The sequence below is a fragment of the Panthera pardus genome, unplaced genomic scaffold (assembly GCF_024362965.1).
Source record: "Panthera pardus isolate Hobbes unplaced genomic scaffold, ASM2436296v1 HiC_scaffold_2, whole genome shotgun sequence".
NCBI classification, from domain to species: domain Eukaryota; kingdom Metazoa; phylum Chordata; class Mammalia; order Carnivora; family Felidae; genus Panthera; species Panthera pardus.
This window is the reverse complement of record NW_026526765.1, coordinates 93,388,993-93,414,853: the sequence shown is the minus strand read 5'-3', so window position 1 is coordinate 93,414,853 and position 25,861 is coordinate 93,388,993. Positions and strand designations below refer to the sequence as shown.

The following is a 25,861-nucleotide window of genomic DNA, read 5'->3' as shown; positions in this document are numbered from 1 at the left end:
TTAACATTTGGCTGTGGAAAGTGTGTAAAGGCTATATTGGGACCCTTGGGGCTAGGTGTTTAGGAATTAACATATGCATTACGGATAGGTAGAGGTGTAACTCATATCAAATACAATCTGGTGTATTGAAGAGATCATTTGGAACCTTCTCTCTACCAGGGAGCCTGGTTTAGCCCAGGGCTCCAAACCTCAGTGCCTCACTTTCCCATTTTGGGGTCTCAATTTGCTATTCCTGACCTACTTCTCCTAACCTGACACTGAATTTTGCATCTCGATTGGCCCACCATTCTGCTTTTCCTTACACTTGGTCCTGTATGAATTCCATTTATTTTTGACCTTGCCCTTGTAGTTTGATTCAAATTCCTGGTGTTTCTTCCTTTGTTTTGCAGTTTGATATGATGCTGTATGGTTCTATCCGAACTAAGCCAATCAGTCAGGTTTTTTGATGGACTTCCAGTCCTAATCATTAAACTTCTGTCTTATGAAGATAAGAAAGGGTGAAACAGACTTTCCCGCCCCCCAGGCCCCTTGGCCGTAGCAATCCATATCTCCAGGAATTCTGTAAAGCGACTGTGTGAGAAATTTTAAAGACAGTAGTAAAAATATGAGAGGTGTAATTTAGGAATACCTAAATACTTATCTCTTAGATCTTCCCAATTTGTTGAACCCAGAAATAGCTCAGTAAATAGGTACTTAGCCAGCCTGTTTTTTTTTTTTTTTTTAATTTTCCTTCAATTACTTGATTAACATCATGTCTCATGGGCAGCTTCATTTTGAAGACCCTCTTGAGAATCTTTGCACATGTTTAATTTATTCTCAGTCCCTTATATAATATATTTTCCGGCTGATGGACATCTAGATTTTTCTCTTTTAAAAGTACACTGTGAATGCATTGAGATAAATAAGTTCTCAGCCTTTTATACAACTGTTAGTGATTTTTCTTTCTTTTCTTAACTAAACTACTGAAATGGTTAGAAATCTATTTACTTTCATGAACTAGAAAGCAAATCAGTAAGTATGGAAGACTGAGGTTTTAGTAAATAGAGATATATTTGTAATTTTTCCAGATAGTCACAATCAAGGTTTTCTTAGAGACTGATTTTGTAAAGTAGGTATATAAACAGTTATAGCAGAAAATTCAAACTTATTAATGGTACATATAGAAAAGAGAATTGCAATAGGTACTCACTTAATTTCTAAGAAACTATTGCTCTATTAAGTTTGTAAAATAACAATGGACATTTGCAAAACTTTGGTAAAAAGTTTAAGAAAGGCTTTTAGAAAAGTTTTTCTAGCTTTGTTCAAAAGCTATGTTAAAAGACTATTGTGTTTATTTCTAATTATTTCATATTAGGCCCTCAAGTGCATTTAAAATGTCAAAATATTTTATTTTTACTTGTGAATTGATTGTTGGTTAATTACAATATGCATTTTGGAGTAATAATGAATTAGAATGGGTACTATTGAATTAGAATAAAAACTTAAGAATTTTAAACAGATGTGACTATGGATGTCACATAAAAAGTCTTTAAAAAAAATTAACAGGGTAAGTGGTGGATTCATTACAAGGCATTTGAAAGAATTTTTCACCAAAGGATCCATTCCCATTACTCATCAATTCAGTTCTCAACTTTTATTGGATAACTACTTTGTACTACTTAGTATAAAGAAAAATCAAGACGTTATTCCTACTTTCAAAAATTATTTAAAAGCTACATATTTTAATAAACATTTGAGTGGATTCTACAAAGAGAAAATATTTTCTGTTACTATGTTACTGTTATTAATAAGCCAATTATAATTCATAATATTAAATAATGGAATAAAACTAAAAGTGGCAATAGAATTAACAAATAAAACCATGAAAAACAACAATAGACAAAATAGTAATAGCTTTAGGGATATAACTGAAATACAAAATATATGTATATTATAATACTGTTTTGCATGTGCCTGAGTGATTATGTTTTAAGTATGTATTTTGATTATATGTTCTGCCTAAAAATACCTACAAAATATAGACTTTATTTACTTATTTTATTTATTTATTTAAAGTTTCTTTATTTTGAAAGAGAGTGCACACACATGAGTGTGAGCAGGGGAGGGGCAGAGAGAGAGGGAGTGAGAGAATCCCAAGCAGGCCCCATGCTGTCAGTGAGAAGCCCTATGTGGAACTCAGTATCGTGAACTGTGAGATCATGACCTGAGCCGAAACCAAGAGGGGGACACTTACTTGAACCACCCATGTGCCCTGCAAAATGTAATGATTTTAAGTAACAATCTGAGACTAGTGTCACTTGAAGTCTCAAGTGGACTACACACCCAAGATGCCTTTTTCAATCACATGTATGACAACTTAATTCAAATGGCTGGAATAGTTGAGGCTGACAAGACATCTCTTTCTCTCTACATGGCTAGCTTGGGCTTCCTCTAGCATGGATGTTTTAGAGTAGGTAGACTTTTTAGCTGGTGGCCTTCTCTCCTAGGACACAGAGTCCAAGAAACCCACATGGCACCTCAAGGACTTCTTACAACCTTAACCTTATATATCATGCAACATCACTTTTTTCACATTGTCTTAGTCAGAAATGAGTCTCAGATCTCCCAGTTTCAAAGGCAGGAAACCACTCAGGAGCCTGTATGTACTCAGAAGACATGGCTTATTGTGAGGTGGAGGAGGAGAAAGAGGAAGGAGGAGCTACTACAATGTGTAGTATTCATTCATAAGTGCTTTATAATCATCATATGTTTGATAAAATTTATATCAGCATACTTCCAAAATTAAAATTCATGCTAATTTTATAAAGAACAATATTTTATGGCTGAATTATATATTCATCTGTAGGTTAGTAAGGGTTTTAATTGCATTGAGAAAAATAAATCTTATACCAAAATATTTGCCAAATGTTTTCATTTTAATATATATTGAATATATTCTGGGGGCAGAGTATTACCCAATTCATTAGGGGAAAAATACAGGGAATTATAAGATCCTACTTTACAAGACCCAGAACTCAAACAAATGTTAGCTTTTGAGGCAAGGGCAACACATCAAGAGTAAAATAGTAACCCACAGCAGTGACATAAGTTTTCAAGGAAGAGAGAGATAAATATGGTCTGAAATTATTTACAAAGGCTTCATAACAGAATTGAAACTAAGCTAAAGACTGAAGACTGGGTGAAATTTTGGGTAAATGAACAGTCCAAGGATGATGTAAACTCAAGTATGTAGAATCACTCAATATCTTGAAAAGTGCTATGTAATAATAGTAATTGTTATTAATGGGACTTAGGAGATCCATTCCCAAATGAATGGAAGACATCCACGTAAGGTATGGCTAGATTGCAGAGAGCTTTTATATTGATATCTGTTGTTTTCCCCTGTTCACCACTCATTTTTCACTTCTCTGATTAGGTACTTTTATTTTCTCCCAACTGATTCATTTGGCGAATATTTACTGAGCTCATACTGTATTTCAGACACTGTTCTATATGCTAGAGATATAGTGGTGAATCTCACTGTCAAAACCTAGCCCTTAGGTATCTTCCCCTACGTTCCCCAACTGGGAATTGTTTTGTTAAGACAGTTAATCAAAGTGTCCTGTCCTCCCCCGGCCTAGGGTGAGCATATGACTAACCTAATAGAGGCCCAAGGATGGAAAATGGATGGAGTAGACTCATTCTGAATGTGATGCCCTGAGGAGTCTATTAGATCTTTTTATCTACATCCCCAGAGCTAACATGGTTCCTGTCTTTCCCCAGGCAGAGATAAATTTTTCCTTAAATTCTAGGAACTAGCACCTATCCTTTCAATAAATTGCTTTTTGTTTAGTTTAGCTCCAGAATCAGTTTCTATTGCTTGCAGCCAGTGAACTTTAAGACAGTATTGTATACCTATGTCGGTTCCTAAAGGATTTGAACTATATTGTGTAATCAGTAAGGCACTCTTGGCAATTTTTGAACAGAGAGCTTTATTTTTAAGAAGATTTGGAGATGTCTTATTAGATTAGAACAAGGAGAGATTGAATTAGATTCACCATTAGAAGGCTGTTAAAATGTCCAAGCACAGGGGTGAATAAAGGCGCAAATTAGACTGATTGCAGGAGTAGAAAGAAGTGATGGAGAAGAGCAGGGTTGGTACTAGGGTGAGGCAAGAGAGGCATACTCACCTAGGATGAGTACCTCCTTAAATTTTGTGCTCTAGGCGCCTGTCTTATCTCATCCTAGATTTCACTCTAAGGGAAAATTGAAGGGCTTAGTGACTGATTAGATACAGGAAATAATCATAATCGTAATTACACCTGTCACTGTGCAGATATTGTTCTAAGCTCTTTACCTTTAACTGAAAAATACTGTGTAGGGTAAATTTTACTGTCTTCATTTTACTGTTGAGTAATGTGTCTAGGTTACCTAGGTCATAAGGGAAAGAGCTGAAGTGTAAGAAAAAGGGATTTAAATATGAGAATTCTACCAAACATATGAAGAAGAATTAGTGCCAGTTGTTTACAAGCTCTTTTAGAAAATGTAAGAAGAGGGACACTTCTCAGTTCATTTTATGAAGTTAACATTATTATACTGATACTAAAATCAAAGATAGTACAAAAAATAAAACTATAGATCTGTATCCCTTCTGAATACAGATGGAAAAATCTTTAACCAATATTAACAAATAGAATTCAGCAATATAAAAATTATACAGCATGACCACATGTGGTTCATCTTAGAGATGCAAGACTAGTTTATATATTTGAAAAATAAATTAATACAACCCACTATGTTAACTGGTTAAAGAAGAAAAATGATATCAAATTAATCAACACTGAAAAAGCATTTGACAAATTTCAGCACCTGTTCTTGATACGAACTGAAAAATAGAAACAGAAGGAAACTTCCTTTATTTGATAAAATGTATAGTTAGTATTCTATTTAATGGTGAAAGGCTGAATACTATTGTCTTCAGTCTGGGAACAAGTCAAGATTATCTCTTCTCACCATTCTTATTCAAATAGTGATAGAAGTCCAGCCTGTGCAATAAGGCAAGAAGAGGAAATAAGAGATACAGATTGGAAAGGAAGAAATAAAACTGTGTCAATTTGCAGATGACATGACATGATTTTTTATGTAGCAAATTCTAAGAAATCTATTAAAAATGTTTTAATGTTTATATTTGAGATGGGGTGGTGAGGAGGGACAAAGAGAGAGAGAGGGAAACCCAGAATCCAAAGCAGGCTCCTCTAGGCTCTGAGATTTCAGTGCAGAGCCTGACATGGGGCTCAAACTCACGAGCCATGAGATCATGACCTGAGCTGCAGCTGGATGCTCAATTGACTGAGCCATCCAGGTGCCCCCTAAGAAGTTTATTTTTAAAAATGCAGCAAACCTAGAATTAATAAGTTAGTTTATCAAGCTCACTGGATACAAGAAAACATACAGAAGTCAATTGTATTTCTGTATAATAGCAATGAACGTGTGGAAATGACTTTAAAAATATCCCTTATAATTGCTCTAAAGAATTGGAAAATACTTAGGTATAAATCTAATAAAATGTTAATAGGACTTATATGCTGAGAACCATAAAATGCTGATAAAAGAAATAACAGAAAATTACATAAAATGGAGAGATAGAAAGTATTCATAAATTGGAAGATTGGAGACAGAGATGATAACAATTCTCCATAACTAGACATATAGATTGACACAATTCCTATCAAAATTCCAGTAAGATTTATTGTAGATATAGACAATATTGTCCTATAGTTTTTTTTGAAAAATCAAATGAACTAGAATGGGAAGAATCAGCCTACCCGATTTTAAGACTTAATGTAGCCACAATAGTAAAGATTTTGTGGTATTAGTGGAGGGATAGACACATTGTTCTCAGTGAAATAGAATAGAGACTCCAGAAATAGACCCTTATAAATATGTTCACCTGATTTTTGGCAAAAATACAAAAACAATTCAGTTGAAGAAAGATAGCTATTGCAACAAATGTAGCTGGAGCAGTTGGACTCCCAGAGGTAAGAAACCAACCCTGACCTACATCTTACACCTCATACAGAAATTAACCCAAAATAAATCATGGACTTAAAACTACAATATAAAACTGTAAAGCTTTTAGGAAGAAAATAGAGATTTTTGGGGGGATCTAGGACCAGGCAAAAAATTCTTTGACTTGAGACCAAAAGCATTCTCCATAAAAAGAAAAATTGGTAACTTGGGCTTTCTCAAACTTAAAAGCTCTTGCTGTGCAGATGACCCAGTTAAGAGAATAAAAAGAGGGGCGCCTGGGTGGCTCAGTCGGTTAAGCATCTGAGTTCGGCTCAGGCCATAATCTCATGGTTCATGGATTCGAGCCCCGCATTGGGCTCTGTGCTGACAGCTCAGAGCCTGGACTTGCTTCGGATTCTGCCTCTCTCTCTTGCTCTCTCTCTGTGCCCCTCCTGTGCTTGCACTCTGTCTCTGTCTCTCAAAAATGAATAATGTTAAAAAAATTTTTTTTAAAAGAGGATGAAAAGAAAAGTCACAGAGTCTGGGAAATTATTTACAAACCACATATCCAGCAAAGGACCTTTATTGAGAATATATAAAGAGTTCTCAAAACTTAAACAGTCCAATAGAAAACAGGCAAAAGACATGAAGGGACATTGGAGAGGATATAATGATGCAAATTAAAACCATGATGAGATATCAGTACACACCTATCAAAATGGCTAAAACAAAATTTTAAATAGACAGAAAAACAGTTTCAACGTCAAAGCTGACAAGAATACAGAGAAAGAGAATCACTGATACAACTGCTGGTTGAAATGTAAAATGATATGTGGTTTCTTAAAAAACTAAGCATTCAACTGTCATTTAATGCAGCAGTTACCTCCTAGGCATTTATCCTAGAGAAATGAAAACATATGTTCATCCAAAAACCTGCACACACATTTTTATAGCAGTTTTATTGGTAATAATGGAAAACTGGAAACAACCCTTTGATGGGTATATAGTTAGAAAACAACAACAACAACAACCGTGGCACAGCCACACTATGGAACACTATACAGCCATGAAAAGGAACAAAGTACTGATATGCACAACATAGATGAATCACCAGAGAAATATGCCAAGTAGATAAAAACAGTCCCCCAAGGTTATGTAATGTATGATTCCATTTATATACCATTCTTAAAATGATAAAATTATAGATTGGAATACGGATTGCCAGTTAAGGCAAGAGAGAAGGCAAGGAGAGAAGTGTGGCTATGGAAGTACAACACAAGGGATCTTTGTGATGATGGAAATGCTCTGTATCCTCCCTGTATCAGTGTTCATATCCTTGTTTTAATTTTGCATTATTTTTGCAAGATGTAACAGTTGATGGCAATTGAGTAAAGGATAGACTTTTTGTATTATTTTTTTATAATCCATGTATATCTGATGTGTTTTTATAATCATTTTAAGATTAAAAGTTTAGTTAAAAAATGATTTTAGTTTCAAAGTTAATAAAAAGGAGAATGAAGGTGCTTTTTAATATAACTGGGAAAATCCCATTCCTTTAATGTGGGTGGTTTCCAGAACTTATTTGAAAAATCCAATGAAAATAAATTAACACAAATATGATGATGTTTAATAGGCACTTTAACATCTTAGAATTTTTTTATATTGTAGTAAGAGAAAACTTGTTGACTGAAATGGATCTCTAATTGATGTGATTTCAGGCAACATGACCAGGTCAAGTGGAGCAATCTTAGTAATGTAGGACATTTTTTGGGGAGGGAGTAATATATAGGCAGGTGTTCTTTCTAGGGACCTCATTTAGAAATCAGCTTTTCTGCTATGACTGCCTTTTTTTTTTTAATTAACTTGTTTTATTTTTTATTTTTTTAAATTTACATCCAAATTAGTTAACATATCGTGCAAGAATGATTTCAGGAGTAGACTCCTTAGTGCCCCTTACCCATTTAGCCCATCCCGCCTCCCACAACCCCTCCTGTAACCCTCAGTTTGTTCTCCATATTTATGAGTCTCTTCTGTTTTGTCCCCCTCCCTGTTTTTATATTATTTTTGTTTCCCTTCCCTTATGTTCATCTGTTTTGTCTCTTAAAGTCCTCAAATGAGTAGAGTCATGATTTTTGTCTTTCTCTGACTAATTTCACTTAGCATAATACCCTCCAGTTCCATCCACGTAGTTGCAAATGCCAAGATTTCATTCTTTTTGATTGCCGAGTAATACTCCATTGTATATAGATACCACATCTTCTTTTTATTTATTTATTTATTTATTTATTTATTTTTTTCTGAAAGGAGTATTTACTTATTATGTTCTCACATACATATTCACTGAAACATCAAATGCACCCCCTACTCCCTAATGTGATGATGCTTTTTCGTAGTATCATTATAGTCCTTCTTTTAAATACTATGTTATTTGTAACTAAAATTCTTTTTTTTTTTTTTATTTTTTAATATATGAAATTTACTGTCAAATTGGTTTCCATACAACACCCAGTGCTCATCCCAAAAGGTGCCCTCCTCAATACCCATCACCCACCTTGCCCTCCCTCCCACCCTGCCCTCCCTCCCACCCCCCATCAACCCTCAGTTTGTTCTCAGTTTTTAACAGTCTCTTATGCTTTGGCTCTCTCCCACTCTAACCTCTTTTTTTTTTTTTTTTTTTTTTTCCTTCCCCTCCCCCATGGGTTTCTGTTATGTTTCTCAGGATCCACATAAGAGTGAAACCATATGGTAGATACCACATCTTCTTTATCCATTCATCCATTGATGGACATTTGGGCTCTTTCCATACTTTGGCTATTGCTGATAGTGCTGCTATAAACATGGGGGTGCATGTGTCCCTTTGAAACAGCACACCCGTATCCCTTGGATAAATGCCTAGTAGTGCAATTGCTGGGTCATAGGGTAGTTCTAGTTTTTAGTTTTTTGAGGAACCTCCATACTGTTTTCGCAGACTGCCTTTTTAAGGCTTAAAGAAAAAAAGCTTATTTATCCATTTTGAGAGAGAGAGAGAGAGAGAGAGAGAGAGACAGAGAGAGAGAGAGAGAGAGAGAACAAGCAGTGGAGAGGCAGAGAGAGAGGGAGAGAGAATTCCAAGCAGGCTCCTTGCTCTCAGTGCTGAGCCCAGCATGGGGCTCGATTCTTTGAACCATGAGATTATGACCTGAGCTGAAACCAAGGGTCAGACACTGAACCGACTGAGCCACCCAGGGGCTCCATGCCTTTTTAAGCTTTTTTTTTTCCTTCCTTCAATTCTCTGCTTTCCATGACATTCAAGGAAGAATTTGACAGTGGAGTAGCACTAGAAGGATGCAACTCAGGAGTGATCATTTGAATGTATACTTTTTCACTTGAAGTTAGGAATTGGATTTCTCCTTTAATATTATTAGCATGCTTTATTGGCAGGGAGATAGGATTTAATCTTGCTATTACAATAATTTCCATAAAATGTCTTCTTACAGATTTCACACCTTAGTGTGAACTAAGAAATTCCCAGGATACCTGCATGTTGACAAACTTCTACCTAAAATTTAACAAGATCTATTTTTCCCATATTTTTGTAATGTGGACAAAATTGACTTGAATTATATCTCTTATTTATAGATTGCAGTGAAGGCTTTTCAAGAAGTGTTTTCAGTTGTATTAATACTGACTTAAGGTCATTTGGTTAATACATAGTCAGGGAGCTGTAGAAACCACATTATAAGGCCAGGGTTAATTAGTACCAGTGAAATCATATTATAGAGAATGTAATACTAAAAAGCTTTCTGAATAATAAGACTATTTCCATAACAAAATGTTTGAAACACATGTGTCTGATTTTCTTCTTGGAATGTGAAAATAATTGTATTTATAATAGATGCATCTACATACTTAAAATGGAAATATGGAATTTTTATAGAAATGCTACAAATTTGGTTAAATAGCTTTTATATTTGAATATCAGTTTGAACATTTTTATTTTGGGTTGTCCCATTAAGTTATCTTCTAAATTTAGTATATGGTAAAAGTAATTATCAAACCAATGGAGGGAAAGAATGGTTATGTATTAAATGTTATTAGAATAGCCAGATAACTACTTGGAAAAACAAGGTTGTGTTCCATCTTCATATCATATGCCAAAACATCATATGCTAAATGTACAAATTCAAATATAAAAGTGCTAAAGGGAAACTATAGGTTTATATTTTTATAATATGAAGTGGCAGGGGCTTTCTAAACATGACACTGATAACAAAAAAAAAATATGTTACTGATCTCTATTGGTATGTAACAAACCATGCTGAAACTTAGTGACTGAAAACAATGGTGTGATTGTATCTCTCTTAAGATCTGTAGATTGCTTAGGTTGTTCCTCCAGGGTCTCACCTGGACTCATTTATGAGGCTGCTTTTATCTGGTGGATTGGCTGGAGCTGAAGGGTCTAAGAGGCTGCAATATCTCCCTCTTTGTTGTGTCTTATTCAGTTGTCTGGCCCAAGCTTCTTTACATGGTGGCTGGGTCCTGAGGAAGTAAATCAGAAGGTACGGGGCAGAACCCATCCTAGGTGGCCTAGGATGCCTAAGCTCCAGAAGTCACACTTCTGCCACATTGTATTGGTCACAAGTTGCAAGGTCAACCAGATATAAGGGGGTAAGTAAATAGATTCCATTTCCTGAGTAGCAGTATCTCATTACAAAATAACATGGCCATAATGAGGCATAATTTTTTGGCATCCATTACTATAATGATCTCCCCCAGTGTATCTCTTGCTATCTAGACACTGCCTGAAAACAGGAACCAAGTAGATTTGGGTAAAATTTTAGATATATCCCTTACCCTCTGAACATTTACTGCTTACTTTCTACAATTTAAGGTCTAAATAGGTTTGGATTATTTGGTAGCCTTATTCTTTGAACTTGCCAACCATATCTGTACTACCCTTATTCATAATTGAAATAACTTTTTCAGTGACTTTAAGCAGTTTGATTATGATGTGCCTTGGTATAGTTTTCTTCATGTTTCTTGTGATTGGGATTCATTGGGCTTCTTATACATGTGGGTTTATAGCTTTATAAGTATTTACTTATCTCCCCCGACCCCATTCTTTTCCTTTGGGGACTTCATTTACACACATATTGGATTACTTGAAGTTGCCCCAGCTCATTGGTGCACTGTTCATTTCTTTATTTGGTCTTTTTTTTTCTGTTTTATTTTGGGTAGTTTCATTGCTTTGTCTTCATGTTTACCGATCTTTTCTTCTGCACTGATCTTTCTCAGATGTGTTTTTCATCTCGATAAATTTGGTTTGGGTCTTCCTGCTCCCTTCCCTCATCCCCAGTTTTATTGAGATATAATTGACATATATCAGTGTATAAGTTTAAAGTGTATAGCATGATGGTTTGGTTTACATATATTGTGAAATGATTACCATGATAGGTTCAGCTAGCATCCATCTTCTCATATAGATAAAATAAAAAGAAAAGAAAGAAAAAACAAAAAAGAAATTGTTCTTCTGATGTGAACTCTTAGAATTTACTTTCTTAACAGCTTTCTTGTATATCATATAGCAGTGTTAGTTCTGGTAAGCATGTTGTACATTACACCCACAGTACTTATTTACCTTATAACTAGAGTTTTACCTCTTGGCCACCTTCCTCTAATTCCTCCTTCTCCCACCCTCCACCTCTGGTAATCACAAGTCTGATCTTTTTCTATGAGTTTTAAAAAATGACACATTTAAGTGAGATCATATAGTATTTGTCTTGGGCTTATTTCACTTAACATAATGCCATCAAAGTCTGTGTTGTTGCAAGTGGTAGGATTTCCTCATTTTGTTTTAACATTTATTTATTTTTAAGAGAGAGAGACAGAGTGTGAGCAGGGCAGGGGCAGAGAGAGAGGGAGACACAGAATCCGAAACAGGCTCCAGGCTCTGAGTTGTCAGCACAGAGCCCGACGCAGGGCTCGAACCCACACTTTGTGAGATCATAAGCTGAGCCGAAGTCGGACGCTTAACTGACTGAGCCACCCAGGCACCCCAGGATTTAATTTTTAATGGCTAAATAATATTCCATTATATATACTACAACTTTTATTCATTGATCCACTGATGGACACTTAAGTTGTTTCCATGTCTTGGCTATTGTAAATAATGCTGCTGTGAACATGCGGGTGCAGAAAGTTTTTGTTTCAATGTTTTTGTTTCCTGTAGACATATTCCCAGAATTGGAATTGCTGGGTCATATGATAGTTATATTTTTAATTTTTTGAGTATCCTCTATGTTTTTTTCCACAGTACCAATTTACAGTTCCACCAACAGTGCACAAGAGTTCTCTTTCCTTACATCAATACCAGCATTTGTTATCATTTGTATTTTTGATGATGGCTATTCTAACAGGTGTGAGGTGATATGTCATTATGGTTTTAATTTGCATTGCCCTAATGAATATATTCTGAGCATCTTTTCTTGTATCATCTCATGTTTTGTGTATCTTCTTTGGAAAAATGTCTCTTTAGGTCTTTTGCCGATTTTTAAATTGGGTTGTTATTATTATTAATATTTTGCTGTTGAATTGTATCACTTCTTTATATATTTTGGATATTAACCCCTTACTGGATATATGGTTTGCAAATACTGTTTTCCTATTCTGTAGGTTGTCTTTCCACTTTGTTGTTGGTTTCTTGTGTTGTGCAGAAGCTTTTTAGTTTGATGGAGTCCTATCTGTTGTTTCTTTTTTTTTTTTTTTTTAATTTTGTTGCCTGTGCTTAGATGTCATATCCAAAAAATAATTACCAAAACCCATGTCAAGGAGCTTTATTCCTATGCTTTCTTCTATGAGTTTCATGTTCCAAAGGTCTTTTTTTGAAAATCTACTAAACATGTTTAATGTTTCCTCTGGTTTAGGGGATGACAATTGATATCCATACACTAAATCTGGCCCACAAGATTTGTTTTGTAAATAAAGTTTTATTGAAGCACAGCCATGTCCATTCATTAACATATTGTTTGTGGCTGCTTTTTGCATTACAGTGGCTGAGTTGAGTAGTTGTTACAGAGACTGTATGGCCTGCAAAACCTAAATTATGTACTATCCTGCCCTTTACAAAGAAAAAAAAAATCTGACCCCTGGGCTTCTTGAACATAATGGTGGAATACATATAATAACTGTTTTGCTATGTTTACTAATTCTATCAGTGATATCATTTCTGGGTTACTTTCAATTGATTTTTTTTTTTTTTTTTTTTTTTTGCTTCATTTGACTTGTAGTTTTCTGCTTTTTTACATGCTTTTTTTTTTTTTTTTTTAATTAGATGGCAGACTTGGTGGATTTTACTTAGTATGTGCTGGGTATTTTTGTTTTCTTTCTTTTTTTTTACATTTATTTATTTGATAGAGACAGAGACAACACAAGCTGAGAAGGGGCAGAGAGAGAGGGTGAGAGAATCCCAAACAGGCTCCACACTGCCAGCACAGAGCCTGACATGGGGCTCGAACTCACAAAACTGTGAGATTATGACTTGAACCGAAACCAAGAGTTGGAAACTTAACTGACTGAGCCACCCAGGCACCCCTATTTTTGTTTTATTCTAAATATTTTTTAACCTTGTTCTGGGATACAGTTAGGTTATCTGGAAACAGTTTGGTCCTTTTCAAATCTGAAAGTTAAGCTTTGTTAGATGGGACCAGAGCAGCCTTTTGTGTGGGGTTGATTTTGCTCATTAATGAGATAAATCTCTTCAGAGGACTTTATCCAGTGCCCCATGAATTATGGCTAGGAGGACCCCAAATTACTCTCAGCCCTATGCAGGTATCAGTTTTCTCTAATTCTTTTGGATGGCTCTTTTCTTGACCTGAGTTTTTTCCTCAAACATATGAGCTAATCCATACTCAGCTGAAGATGTGAGGGATTTCTTTTTTCTGTACTGCTCTCTCCTCTCTGATTGTTTGCCCTGAAAGCTCTTAACAGTCATGGCCTCCCTGGCTTCTCAGTTCCATCTCCTACAGTCAGGAAGCCTGGTTGGCTCGGCCTGAGTTATGCCTCCCTGCACTGTGGCCTGAAAACTCTCTCTAGGCAATAAGCTGGAACAATCTTAGGACTTACTTTCTTGTTTTCCCACATCTCAGGGATCCCATGTCTTTGCTGCCTGATGTCCAATGTCTTGAAAAATCATTCTTTCATATATTTTGTTAAGTGTTTTAGTTGTTTCAGGTGGCAAGATAAATCTCTTCTCTGTTACTTCCTCTTGCCTAGTGATATTTGTGTTTCACTACATTAAAAGTAAATAACAATGCTATAGAACATGCTGTAAACAAAGTTGAAAGACAAATGACAAACTGGGAAAAGCATTTGCAATTATCGTACCCTGCTAAGGATTAATAGCTCTAATATATAAGCAGGCCTTGTCAATCAATAAGAAAAAGATGGAAAATCCCAATAGAAAAATGAAAAAGATATTTTTATTTGTTTATTTGCTTTTATTAGTGGGCAGTTGGCAAAAGAACAAATTAAAATGACCAGTAAATATGTGAAAAGATTTTCTGTTCTAATAATATCAAAGAGATACTAACAGAAATGACACAGAAATGCCACTTTCATCTATCATATTGCCAAGGAAGAAAACAAATGGTGATATGCATTGGTGACAAAACAGGTACAGCCTTTCTGGAATGCAATCTGGTAATATGTATGAAAATTAAAATAGTTACTTTTCTTAGCAATTCTAATTCTCGAAATTTGTCCTAATGAATAATCCCATAAATTTATAAGCAAAAAATTTTATTGTAGAATTACTGATAAAAACTGGAAATAACTTGAGTATTAGTTATTAGTCAAGTGATTAATCTTTATATATGCAATTATTTATTTTAAATCCTACAGTAATTATTTTTATAATTTTTTAGAGTTATTTTCCTCAGTTGTTAAATATAGGTATGTATATACATTCAGATTATGACTAGTCTATTGAAAACAATGAGGTAGATAGATATTTATTAACACAAAAAAATGTCTTCAACATATTAAGTGAGGAAGACAAGTTATAAACTATTATGTATAGATGATACCATGGGAAATATACATACATACAAATACACACATATACATACACATACAGTAGTTCTCTGGAAGATAGAATTACAGGTGATTTTTCTTTTTAAAACATTTTTTTAATGTTTATTCATTTTTGAGAGACAGAGAGAGACAGAGTGTGACTGGGGGAGGAGCAGAGAGCAAGGGGGGCAGAAATTGAAGTAGGCTGCAGGCTCCAGACTTTAAGCTGTCAGCACAGAGTCCTATGTGGGTCTTGAACCCACAAACTGTGAGGTCATGACCTGTGCCAAAGTCAGATGTGAATGAGCCACCCAGGTGCCCCTGATTTTTATTTTCTAGTTTCTCTTCTCATATTTAAAAAATTTTAAAAATAATGAGCATGTATAACTTCTACAGTCAGAGACAGACAAATAAACCAGAAAGGAAACCCTCACAAAGAAGCCTTATAAAGTTCTGAGACACTAGGTTTTATAAAATGAAAATGAGGGCTCCTGAGAGGCTCAGTTGGTTAAGCATCCAACTCTTGATTTCAGCTCAGGTCATGATCTCATGGTTTATGAAATCAAGCTCTGCATCAGGCTCCATGATGACAGTGTAGAGCTTGCTTGGGATTCTTTCTCTCCCTCTCTCTGTCTTTGCCCCTTCCTTGCTTGCGTGCTCTCTCTCTGTCTCTCTCTCTCAAAATAAATAAGTGAACTTAAAAAAAAATAAAATGTTTATTTATTTATTTTGAGAGGTGGAGAGGAGCAGAGAGAGGGAGAGAGAATCTCAAGCAGGCTTCAGGCTGTCACTGCAGAGCTTGATGTTGTTGGTGGACTGGCAGGGTGGGGATGGGGGGCTCAATCTCACAGATGGTGAGATCATGACCTGCGCTGGAATCCAGAATTGGCTCCTTAACTGACTGAGCCACCCAGGTGCCCAAACATCTTTGACTTTAATAATTTTTAAAGTCATTATTTTTAACATATCACCTAACAATATTTATGTCACAGGTAATAAACATCAACAAAGAGTAGTTTGATTTTTAAAATTATTTTTTAAAAGTAAAATAAGAGACTAAGAATAGTTTTTACCAGACATCAAATTTACTTGGACAATGGGATGAGTTTATTATTATTATTATGATAAAATTAGGAGATACTAATTATCTCTGTATGAGAGCTGTCTTTGATTTCGTTTTAACTCCATTTTTGTCTATAATGTGATCTTTGATTAAAAGAATTGCAGGGGTGCCTGGGTTGGCTCAGTTGGTTGAGCGTCCGACTTCAGCTCAGGTGATGATCTTGCGGTTCGTGAGTTTGAGCCCCGCATCAGGCTGTGTGCTGACAGCTCAGAGCCTGGAGCCTGTTTCAGATTCTGTGTCTCCCTCTCTTTCTGACCTTCCCCCGTTCGTGCTCTGTCTCTCTCTGTCTCAAAAATAAATAAAAACGTTAAGAAAAAATAAAAAAGAAAAAATAAAGAATTGCAGATTATTTTGTTTTATTTTAACCAGGAGTGGTATATATACTTGCAGCCAGTATTTTCTTTTTCCCCCAGCACGTCACAGCCCACCGTGGCTCCTGCTTGGCTCCTCTTGGCTGGGGAGGGATGGCATTAGACAGGAAGTGCCAAGGTTTATATCACTGCTGAAGAAGTTGGGCCAGTGTTTTGGTGCCTTTCCCCATGAGAGTCTCTCAGCTGTCTCTCAGTTTCTAAACCACTTCTTTACTCCTAGATATAACCTGTCTTCTAAAGAAAAAATCTTGTGTTTCTTACAATAAGGTGTATTACTTTAGCGGGAAAATTAACAGACATTAATGAACTTGAACTCTTACATTTCTTTATCTCTGTGCACCCTTATGACAGACCAACTCTTGAAACTTTGCAGAGACAAGCATTCTGTCAGCTTCTTTCCTTTGCCTTACATGTAGTTGGCTTGCCACTAATATTGTACAATAGGAACCGGGGTTTATTATCAAAGATATTACTGACCTTTCAAATGAAAACACTGGCACATTAGCGTTCACATGGATATCATTTCTATAGTCCAATAAAGACTCCTAAAGCTTCACTTCTACAGTCTATCTGGGTTTGGAATATTTTTATGCTCTGCTGTGAGAAAAGCAGGTGCACTTGCACATTTATTTCTAAGATTTGTCTATTTTGTCATATGATTTGGGTTTAAATTTCTGCAGATGTCAATCTCAGCCATTTTTGCTATTAGTAGAGGAGCTTAAAAGGTAGCTCTTATAAGTCTAACTTCATATTTATTTTAGAACAGCTTAAACCTTGTAGCCTATTTTCTCTCTGGTATGTTTTTTGTGGAATAACTTAAATCCAAAATTAGCTCAAAATGGAACCCTTCCCCTGTTGGAATATTGCTGTTTTAATACCTCACAGTCTTTTCCAGTTCGTGGTATCGACACTGCTTTGCAATTTGTTTTGCTGCCCTCTAGCCCTTTGGCTCTCCTTTCCATTATTGTATTTCCTTGGTGGGTGCCTGTGCCAGGTTCTGAGGCATCGAAGGGAGGGGTCTATAGGTTGTGGGCTCACTAGGCCAACTTTATTACTGAAGTCTTGAGAGCTCATAATGAGACTCATCTATCTAAAATATGACAAAGTTTGTTAGCTGATGTTAGCATCCTAGTGAGAATTGTGAGCTGGCCTGGTAATTTAGCATTTCATTCTAAAGTGAAGGTTTCTATGAACACATTACATAGACTAATGGACTTCCTTAGCAAAAGAAATAACCAATTAGTAATTCCATATCCTTTTATAACTGTGCTCTGCCACACCCCACTGCCCCAATTTTTGTTGTAAAATAATCAGATCAAATAATATCTTCTGTCTTCTAACTACTGTCTGTCTTTAATATTCATACTATTATATATATATATATATATATATATATATATATATATATGCCTTCAACTATACTTAGAAAATACATACAAAGAGACCTATGAATTACATACAAAGAAATCTTATGCGTTACCTCAAGATTAAGGTAAATTCTCTCCATTTGCTTGGTAGTTGTGTACAGTTTTTGAAGCAATAATATATTTTATTTTTGCATATAGCAAAATTAGATCCCCTGCAAACTTACAGCCAGTTATATTTAAAATATCTTAAAGTTGTTATAAATTTGTAAAACAGAATTTCCAGTCAACATTGTTTTTTTGGTTTTTTAAAAAATTTTTTTTTTCAACGTTTTTTATTTATTTTTGGGACAGAGAGAGAACATGAACGGGGGAGGGGCAGAGAGAGAGGGAGACACAGAATCGGAAACAGGCTCCAGGCTCCGAGCCATCAGCCCAGAGCCTGACGCGGGGCTCGAACTCACGGACCGCGAGATCGTGACCTGGCTGAAGTTGGACGCTTAACCGACTGCGCCACCCAGGCGCCCCAACATTGTTTTTTTTTTGAAGAAGGAATTTTCTTTTCTTTCTTGAGGAAAAAATATCATGTAAATAGAAAACATTTTTATTGTTGTTATGGGTGCTAATGACCTTTATCCCTCCAAATATTAGTATTAAAATTTAAAAACACCTTTTGCCAAACCCATACATTCCTCAAAAAAGATCAAAGGTCACAGAGCTGTGATGATTCAGTAGTAAAATATCAAAGTATTTAGAAAGTCTTTTTTACAGTTGCTTAAATTAGGTGAAAAGATTTATCGAAAGATCTAGGACCATCTCCAATTACAACAAAATATTTGCCCAAAGAAGTCTCAAGAGAACTTACAACAGATTCATTCTGCAAGAATTTTAACCTCAGCAACAAGGTAGCCATCTTTAAAACCTAAACCCAAACTAGAAACTTGAATCATTTTCTTCATTTAATTTAAAAATACATTTCAAATAATTTCCCATGATAGTGGCTCCATTTTAATAGTTGAAGATGCCAGACTTATATGATGTAAAATAATAGGCATATTTCTACTCTAGTAGATTTATTTTTCCTTAACTATCATTCATGTTGCTCACAAAACCAAACAAACCAATCTTGTAAAATTGGGATGGTGTTTATTATACCCTGTTCACAGTAGTGTGGGCCTAGGAGAAAATTGGTGTATGGATCTGGAGAACTAGAAGGAAGAGAATTGACATTTTAACACTGGTTTAACAAAACAAAACAAAAACCCATAAGGTTACCATATGGAAATGAATCAATTGTTCCTCTAAAGAAATCTTGTTTCCCACTGTGACATTCAGTGTAGATTCTGCAGTAGTTTTATTGTCTCATTCAAGATGTTCAGGAAAGTTGTCTTTCAGCCCAGGCTCTCAGAAGCTAAGTCCAGGTATGATGAAGGAGCGTGAGGCAGGCTGAGGGGCAAAATACAGGCTGGCACAGCCACTGCCACCAGCACCCCCTCAGGTGGAATATGTGTGATATTCCTCAAACACTCCTGGCTACCCAAGAATAAAGGAAAGGGGTTTAAGTGCTTGCCATGGTAATGTAGAAACAAAGACAAATGAAAAATTAAATTCCCTTACTGCCTACAGCCCACTGATAAGTCCTTGAAACCCAGCAGAGTGACCTCCCTCTAGGAGATCAGCTGCCTCAATGATGACAGTTTGCTAGGGGCAAAAGAGAACCTTAGCTCAACATTATCCCAACCTTGAGGATCCTGTAAGTCTACTTCCTTTATCTCAGCTGCCCCAGGATATATGCTAGCAATCATACTCTAAGCTTATGCCCCCCCCCCCCTATACATCTAAAGGGTTTCACGACTGAGGTTTTATCAAATGGTAAAAAATGGTGTTTCCCTAGCAACAGTTAGCCCCTCAAGGTCCTGGAAACCTTGCTTCCAAAATTCCTTAGAGACTTAACTCTATCCCTGACCCCCTCCCAACCTGAGGTTTGTAATGAGTTACCCATCATGACCCCACTGCAGCTCTTCCTGCCCACAGGTCCTGTCCCCCTGCTTTAATAAAATCACTTTTTTGCACCAAAGACATCTTCAAGAATTCTTTCTTGGCCATCAGCTCTTTACCCCATGAACCCCATCACTCCAGAACTTCATCAGGTAAAGGCATTAAATACTTTTAGTTTAGGTTAATTAATTAGTTTTGAGACAGAAGAATGAAACATTTAGTCTCTCCTTAGGTTTAGTATTTTAATATCTAAAGAAATAGAATATATGGTAATAGTGAACTTAATTTATTTTTATTGAGCTCAGCCTTTTCTTTTTAATTATTTGTTAATGTTAGTTTTAACATTGTGCAGATCAAGAGATCATTGTTTCTAGACTTCCATACTTGATTACCTAAAGACAAAGCTGTTAGCTAATGGGATCAATGAAAAGTTTTCAGGTCCTTTAAGAATTGAATAAGATTTATTGAAACAGTCCTAGTCAGCTGCAAGAACAATATGAGTTAACAAGAACTGAATAGATAGTTCTCTTTTAAATGGTCCCCAATAAGCCACCCTGACCAAATTGCATGGAACTTTGTTCAGCCTACCCACAACACATAGACTTGTTGACAGCATTGAAATAAAACAGAAAAATGAATCTATAAGAGCAATAAAGCAGCATTACATTTTGAATTTAATTTAATTTAGATTTAAGTAGGGACTTAAAACTGACCTGAACCATGACCAAAAACTAGACAAAACAATACTAATTTGTAGATCTTCTTTCCCTCACCAAAAGGAAAATAAAAAGCTATCTGAGTAGTGCTTCAAACTGCAACCTACCTAGATTTATATTTTCTTAGGTTACTCATTGGAAAAACACCATAAAAACAAGAAAAATCTAAATGATTTGTCAGCCAACCTCAATATGTTATTTAATTGGAAAAAAAAGTATAACTTCCCAGAGAAAAGAGTGGATGCAGTTTGTCCTCTATTTCATGGTAGTGTAATAAGTTTAAAAAGTATTTTAATTGCTACCAATATTTAATAATTACTTTAAAAACAGTAAGTGCTTACATATATTGAGTAATTTCAGTTAAGATGAAATGTATTTAAGGGATAGTGGTGTAATTATTAATTGATAAAGTATTATAATTCACTATGTATGTTTCTCTTTTAATCAGAAATAATAAGTGTATATTTAAATATCATTTATGTATATTCTTTTTCTATAAGTGGAATGACATTTATAGATATAGGAACCTTTAATTTACAATGACTGAGACTACATCAAATTAATGATTAGTGACAGTAGAGTAAATATGTAATGTTTTACATTGTGTGTGTTGGACTATACCTCTTATTCAGAAAATAGTGGTGTATCTCTTTTAAAGTCAATAACGGTAATCATAAACAAGATAATTCCATCAGCACAAGTCAGTCTTACTCTGCATATATTAATTTAGCACAGTATTGCACTTAATAAATTATCATTAATCATAAATACATTTTCACATGTGCATATTTAAGTTTTTAAATGTTTGCTTCTTGGTTTTTCTGTAGGGCTAAGGTATAAGACACTCATTTCAAATCTAAGAAGCCGCATAATCAGTCTTTTGAAGCCCACTGCAATCAATATCTATGCAAATGGGGTAGTTATGGAATTTACACTGCTTTGTCAATCAATCACTAGTCAAGTCCCCCCCTACACTCAATATACTCATAGATATTTTTCTTTTTTAAGGAGAAAACTTTTTTTCTTTTTAAAGAAAGAGACTTCCTTTTATTTGTTATATAAACAAGTGCTACAGCTTTTCCTGCCTCTACCTCTTCATACTTACCTGCCAGCACAGTGAGTCAGCCCATGCTGCCAGTCTCTTTCTATGTGGTGGTGGTCAGGCTCCAGGCTTCCTGAGCGCCACCTGTGGCCTCCTATGGCCCTGTCTTTGAGTCTGAGTTCTTGAAAGAAGGAATGGACCTTTGGGACTCAGCTGGTTGGACCAGCCTCCCTAGAGTATTGATCATTTGCTGCTTGTCCACTGGCAGAGAAGTCTTCAGTGGATCACTGCAGGGCTCTTTCTTTCACCTTGATTATGTCAAGTTCTTCCCAAGGACTTGGTGGGGACATAGAAACCTTGCTAACTAAATAAGCAGAAGATGGAAACTGAGAAGGATAGTTAATTGGGTGGAATTTCAAAATTGGGGTTCAAGGTTTATTTGCATTGCATGGAGTAATGGACTGTAAGAAGAAATGTAATAAGGAGAAATCTGAAGTTTTACACTTAGATTAAAGAGAAAAAACAAATTACTAAACATATACAAAGTAGGGAAAGTCTGGTTAATAGTACTTGCAGTGAAAAACAAAACAAAGCAAAAACTAGATCTTTTTTTGGCTACCTATAACCACGGTATGAATCTTTAGTCTTGAGGACTGCTGAAGAAGCTAATGAATCTTATGTCTTATAAAGACAACAAAGGAAGTTAATAATCCATCTGTTTTCTGTTGGTCAGCTCACATCTGGTGGATGCATTGAGTTCTGTTCTGAAACTTTTAAGAATAAGTCTGAAAAACTTGAACCTTTATAGAAGAGGGTAACTTAGATGATGAGGAAGCTGAAAGTGTTAAAAGTTTAAAGTAGGGAGAATGTAGGTAGAATGTGATGTTACTCTTCAAATACTGAAAACATATCTGCAGACTCAGTATGTGAGTAGGAATTAAGTTCCTAACTAAGTTCTGGGTTATGAGTATACACACACAGGGTTATTCCCTTGTGTAAGTGAAGTCTGGGGATGGATAGTCCAGGGCTAGAGCAACCCTTCCACAAAGTCATTGAGGACTATGACTCTGATATCTTCACCGAATGATTATTTCCATCTTCAGGATCACCTCATGGTAAACCACGGGAACTCCTGCAGTCACATCCCTATTCCAGACAGCAAGAAGATGATGAGTATGGTGTGGGGGAAAGCCACACCTTCTTTCTTTTAAGAAACCCTCTCAGAATTTGCACTGACATTTTTTTGGCAACTTAGTCTTATGGCCACACCTGGCTGCCATGGAGGCAGAATAAAAGCAGTAGGTAGCAGTAGGAGGCTTAAAAAGGACAAATTTTACTAAATATAGAGAAGAATTTCCTAATAGTTTTGTGTGCCCCAAATTGAATGGGCTTTTTTAGAGATACCAATGTAACTGTTGTTGAACATTCAAAAACAAACTAGAAAATTGCCTATCAGGGATGTTTTAGGGAGACACATGATAGGTACAGTTCCTTCTGATACGATGTGCCAGGATTATTTCAATATATGTGTGCACAGGCCATACTGACTTTTAGTTTAACTTTTCTTATGAGAGATTTTGATAAAATTAGATTTTTACTTACTACATCTCAATAATGACAAATATTCCTTAAAGTAAATACTACACAAGTCTTGTTTTCATGTTTTTCAGAAGCCAGCATTTTCTTTTAATGGAAAGCACTAGTGAAATAGTATTCTGTGGACACATAATGACCCCACACACTTAGCAATCTTTCTGATGCTTGAAGTTTTATGCCTTATGAATTTTCTTACTGATTTGTTTGCTATAGGAAGTATTGATCAATTGATTAAAGCAGACTTCATTCAATATAGCTATAGGACAGATACATTTGTATCACAAGATACAAGATATAAGATTTGTAACACATGAAATGTATAGTATCTTTCATTTTGTGGTGGATTTTTATTTTCCTTTGGTATTTGAATTGTGTGAATTTCTTTAGAAAATATTAAGATATTAATTTGGTAGGTGTTTTGGATTTGTATTCACAATTGTATAATTAAGAGATCTAACATATTAAAGTTATGAGTTTTGTAATTTTAAACGATACTACCCTGTCTGCACCATAAGTCTGTGGGAGGTAGACTGAAAACACTCTACTAGTATGTCTAGGCCCATGCTCATTCTCGCTGACACAGATAATATTGAGAAGTTAGACACAATAGTTACTGGATGCCTACTCCATTAGAAACAGAAGGAGAAAATCTATTGCTTGCCAGATTAGAAAAATGTCATATAAAAAAGAAACTCTGGCTCTAGTATCCTCTTGTGTCCCCATATGTGTGTATCTAATCTCAGCTGGTCCACCTGAGAATCCCCCCTGCACCCCGAGTGCAAACATCCCCTGCACGCGGTCCCATTTCTGTTCCAACAAGATGAAAGAAGCTGTCATGAAGTAGAAGAAACTCACTGAACTGCAAGCACAAGCGCGCATTGGTGGGAAGGGAACTGCTCACGCAAAGAAGAAGGTGTCTCCTAGAACAGCTACAGCAGATGATAAAAAAAAAAATTCAGTTCTCCTTAAAGAAGTTGGGGGTAAACAATATCTTTGGTATTGAAGAAGTGAATATGTTCACAGACCAAGGAACAGGGAGGGGTCCGCTTTAAGAACCCTAAAGTTCAGGCATCCCTGGCAGCGAAAACTTTCACCATTACAGGTCACGCTGAGAAAAAGCAGCTGACAGAAATGCTACCCAGTTTCTTGAACCAACTTGGTGCAGACGGTCTGACTAGTTTAAGACTGGCTGAAGCTCTGCCCACACAGTGTGTGGATGGAAAGGTACCGCTTGCTACCGGAGAGGAGGGCGATGATGACGTTCCAGATCTTGTGGAAAACTTGGATGAAGCTTCCAAGAATGAAGCAAATGAATAGAGGCACTTTCTGAAGTGACTTGAAGAAGTTACGGGAAGCTGCTGTTTTATAGTTTGACTGCTTTTTAAAACTTTTGTTCATGGATCTGATAAAATCTAGATCTCTAATATTTTTAAGCCCAAGTCTCTTGGACACTGCAGCTCTTTTCAGTTTTTGCTTATACACAAATCATTCTTTGCAGTAAACTGAAGAAACCTGAGAATAAAGTTTGAAACAAGGTTAGTAAAGTTCTCTGCCTAGCAAAAAAAAAAAAAAGAAAGAAAGAAAGAAAGAAAGAAAGAAAGAAAAGAAAAGAAAAAAAGAAAGAAACTTTGTTTCCAAGATTCCAAACAGGTTAATCAAATGTTATTAACAGTACTCTGGTAGACATTGTTAGACTGTGGTCTTTTAGAGACTTAAATGGATTTTCCAGAATATAAACACACTGCCCACACTTGGCCTATCTACACATATTTTCAAGGCATAGTTTTGATTATTTATATCTGTGTCTGTATCTGTACCTATTCATTTTAGTTATAGTGAATAATTTTGGAAAGCATTTTGCTTCAACCTAGCGTTCATATGGTTCAAGGCATAGGACAGGGTTGCGGGGAGCTCTTAGGGAGACGGTCCTCCACAGTGCCTAACTGATGCCCTTTCATGATATGTGTTAGATGGTGTACAGCTCAGCTCTGCTTCAGGAAAGCAACTATTGGATCCCAGCTGTTTGGTCCTCCTATTTCTTGGCTTCTAGGCCTTATCTCATGCTCAATTTGAAAACTTTTCATTTGAGGGATCCTAATTTGATCCTCAGATGAAATCCTTAACTCATATGATAGGCACTGTGTTGAACTGACTTGCGCCATGCCTTCTAAAGATCATGACTTGTTGGGGCGCCTGGGTGGCTCGGTCGGTTAAGCATCCGACTTCGGCTCAGGTCATGATCTCACGGTCCGTGAGTTCGAGCCCCACGTCAGGCTCTGTGCTGACAGCTCAGAGCCTGGAGCCTGTTTCAGATTCTGTGTCTCCCTCTCTCTCTGCCCCTCCCCTGTTCATGCTCTGTCTCTCTCTGTCTCAAAAATAAATAAACGTTAAAATTAAAAAAAAAAAAAAAAAGATCATGACTTGTGTTGCAGGGAGAAAGATTAAATTAAAATGGAGGGATTGATTACTTTTGCCACTTTCCTTGTTTCTTCCCAACTCCTCCCAAAGAAAAAAGGACGGAGCTTTTCCACCACTTGTTTTTTCTAAAAGCTTGCACAAATAACTAACTCATCAGGCCTCAAGTTCTTTATCTGCAGACAAGGATAATAATATCT

The 25,861-nt window shown here is 35.9% G+C and overlaps 1 protein-coding gene and 1 pseudogene across 10 annotated transcripts in view; both read left to right on the top strand.

The window, feature by feature from the left end:
• ATG10 (autophagy related 10) overlaps positions 1–25,861 on the top strand; it is a 450,172-nt gene that overhangs the window by 254,355 nt on the left and 169,956 nt on the right. The window lies entirely within an intron of this gene.
• LOC109274910 (transcription factor BTF3-like) lies at positions 21,163–24,570 on the top strand (annotated as a pseudogene).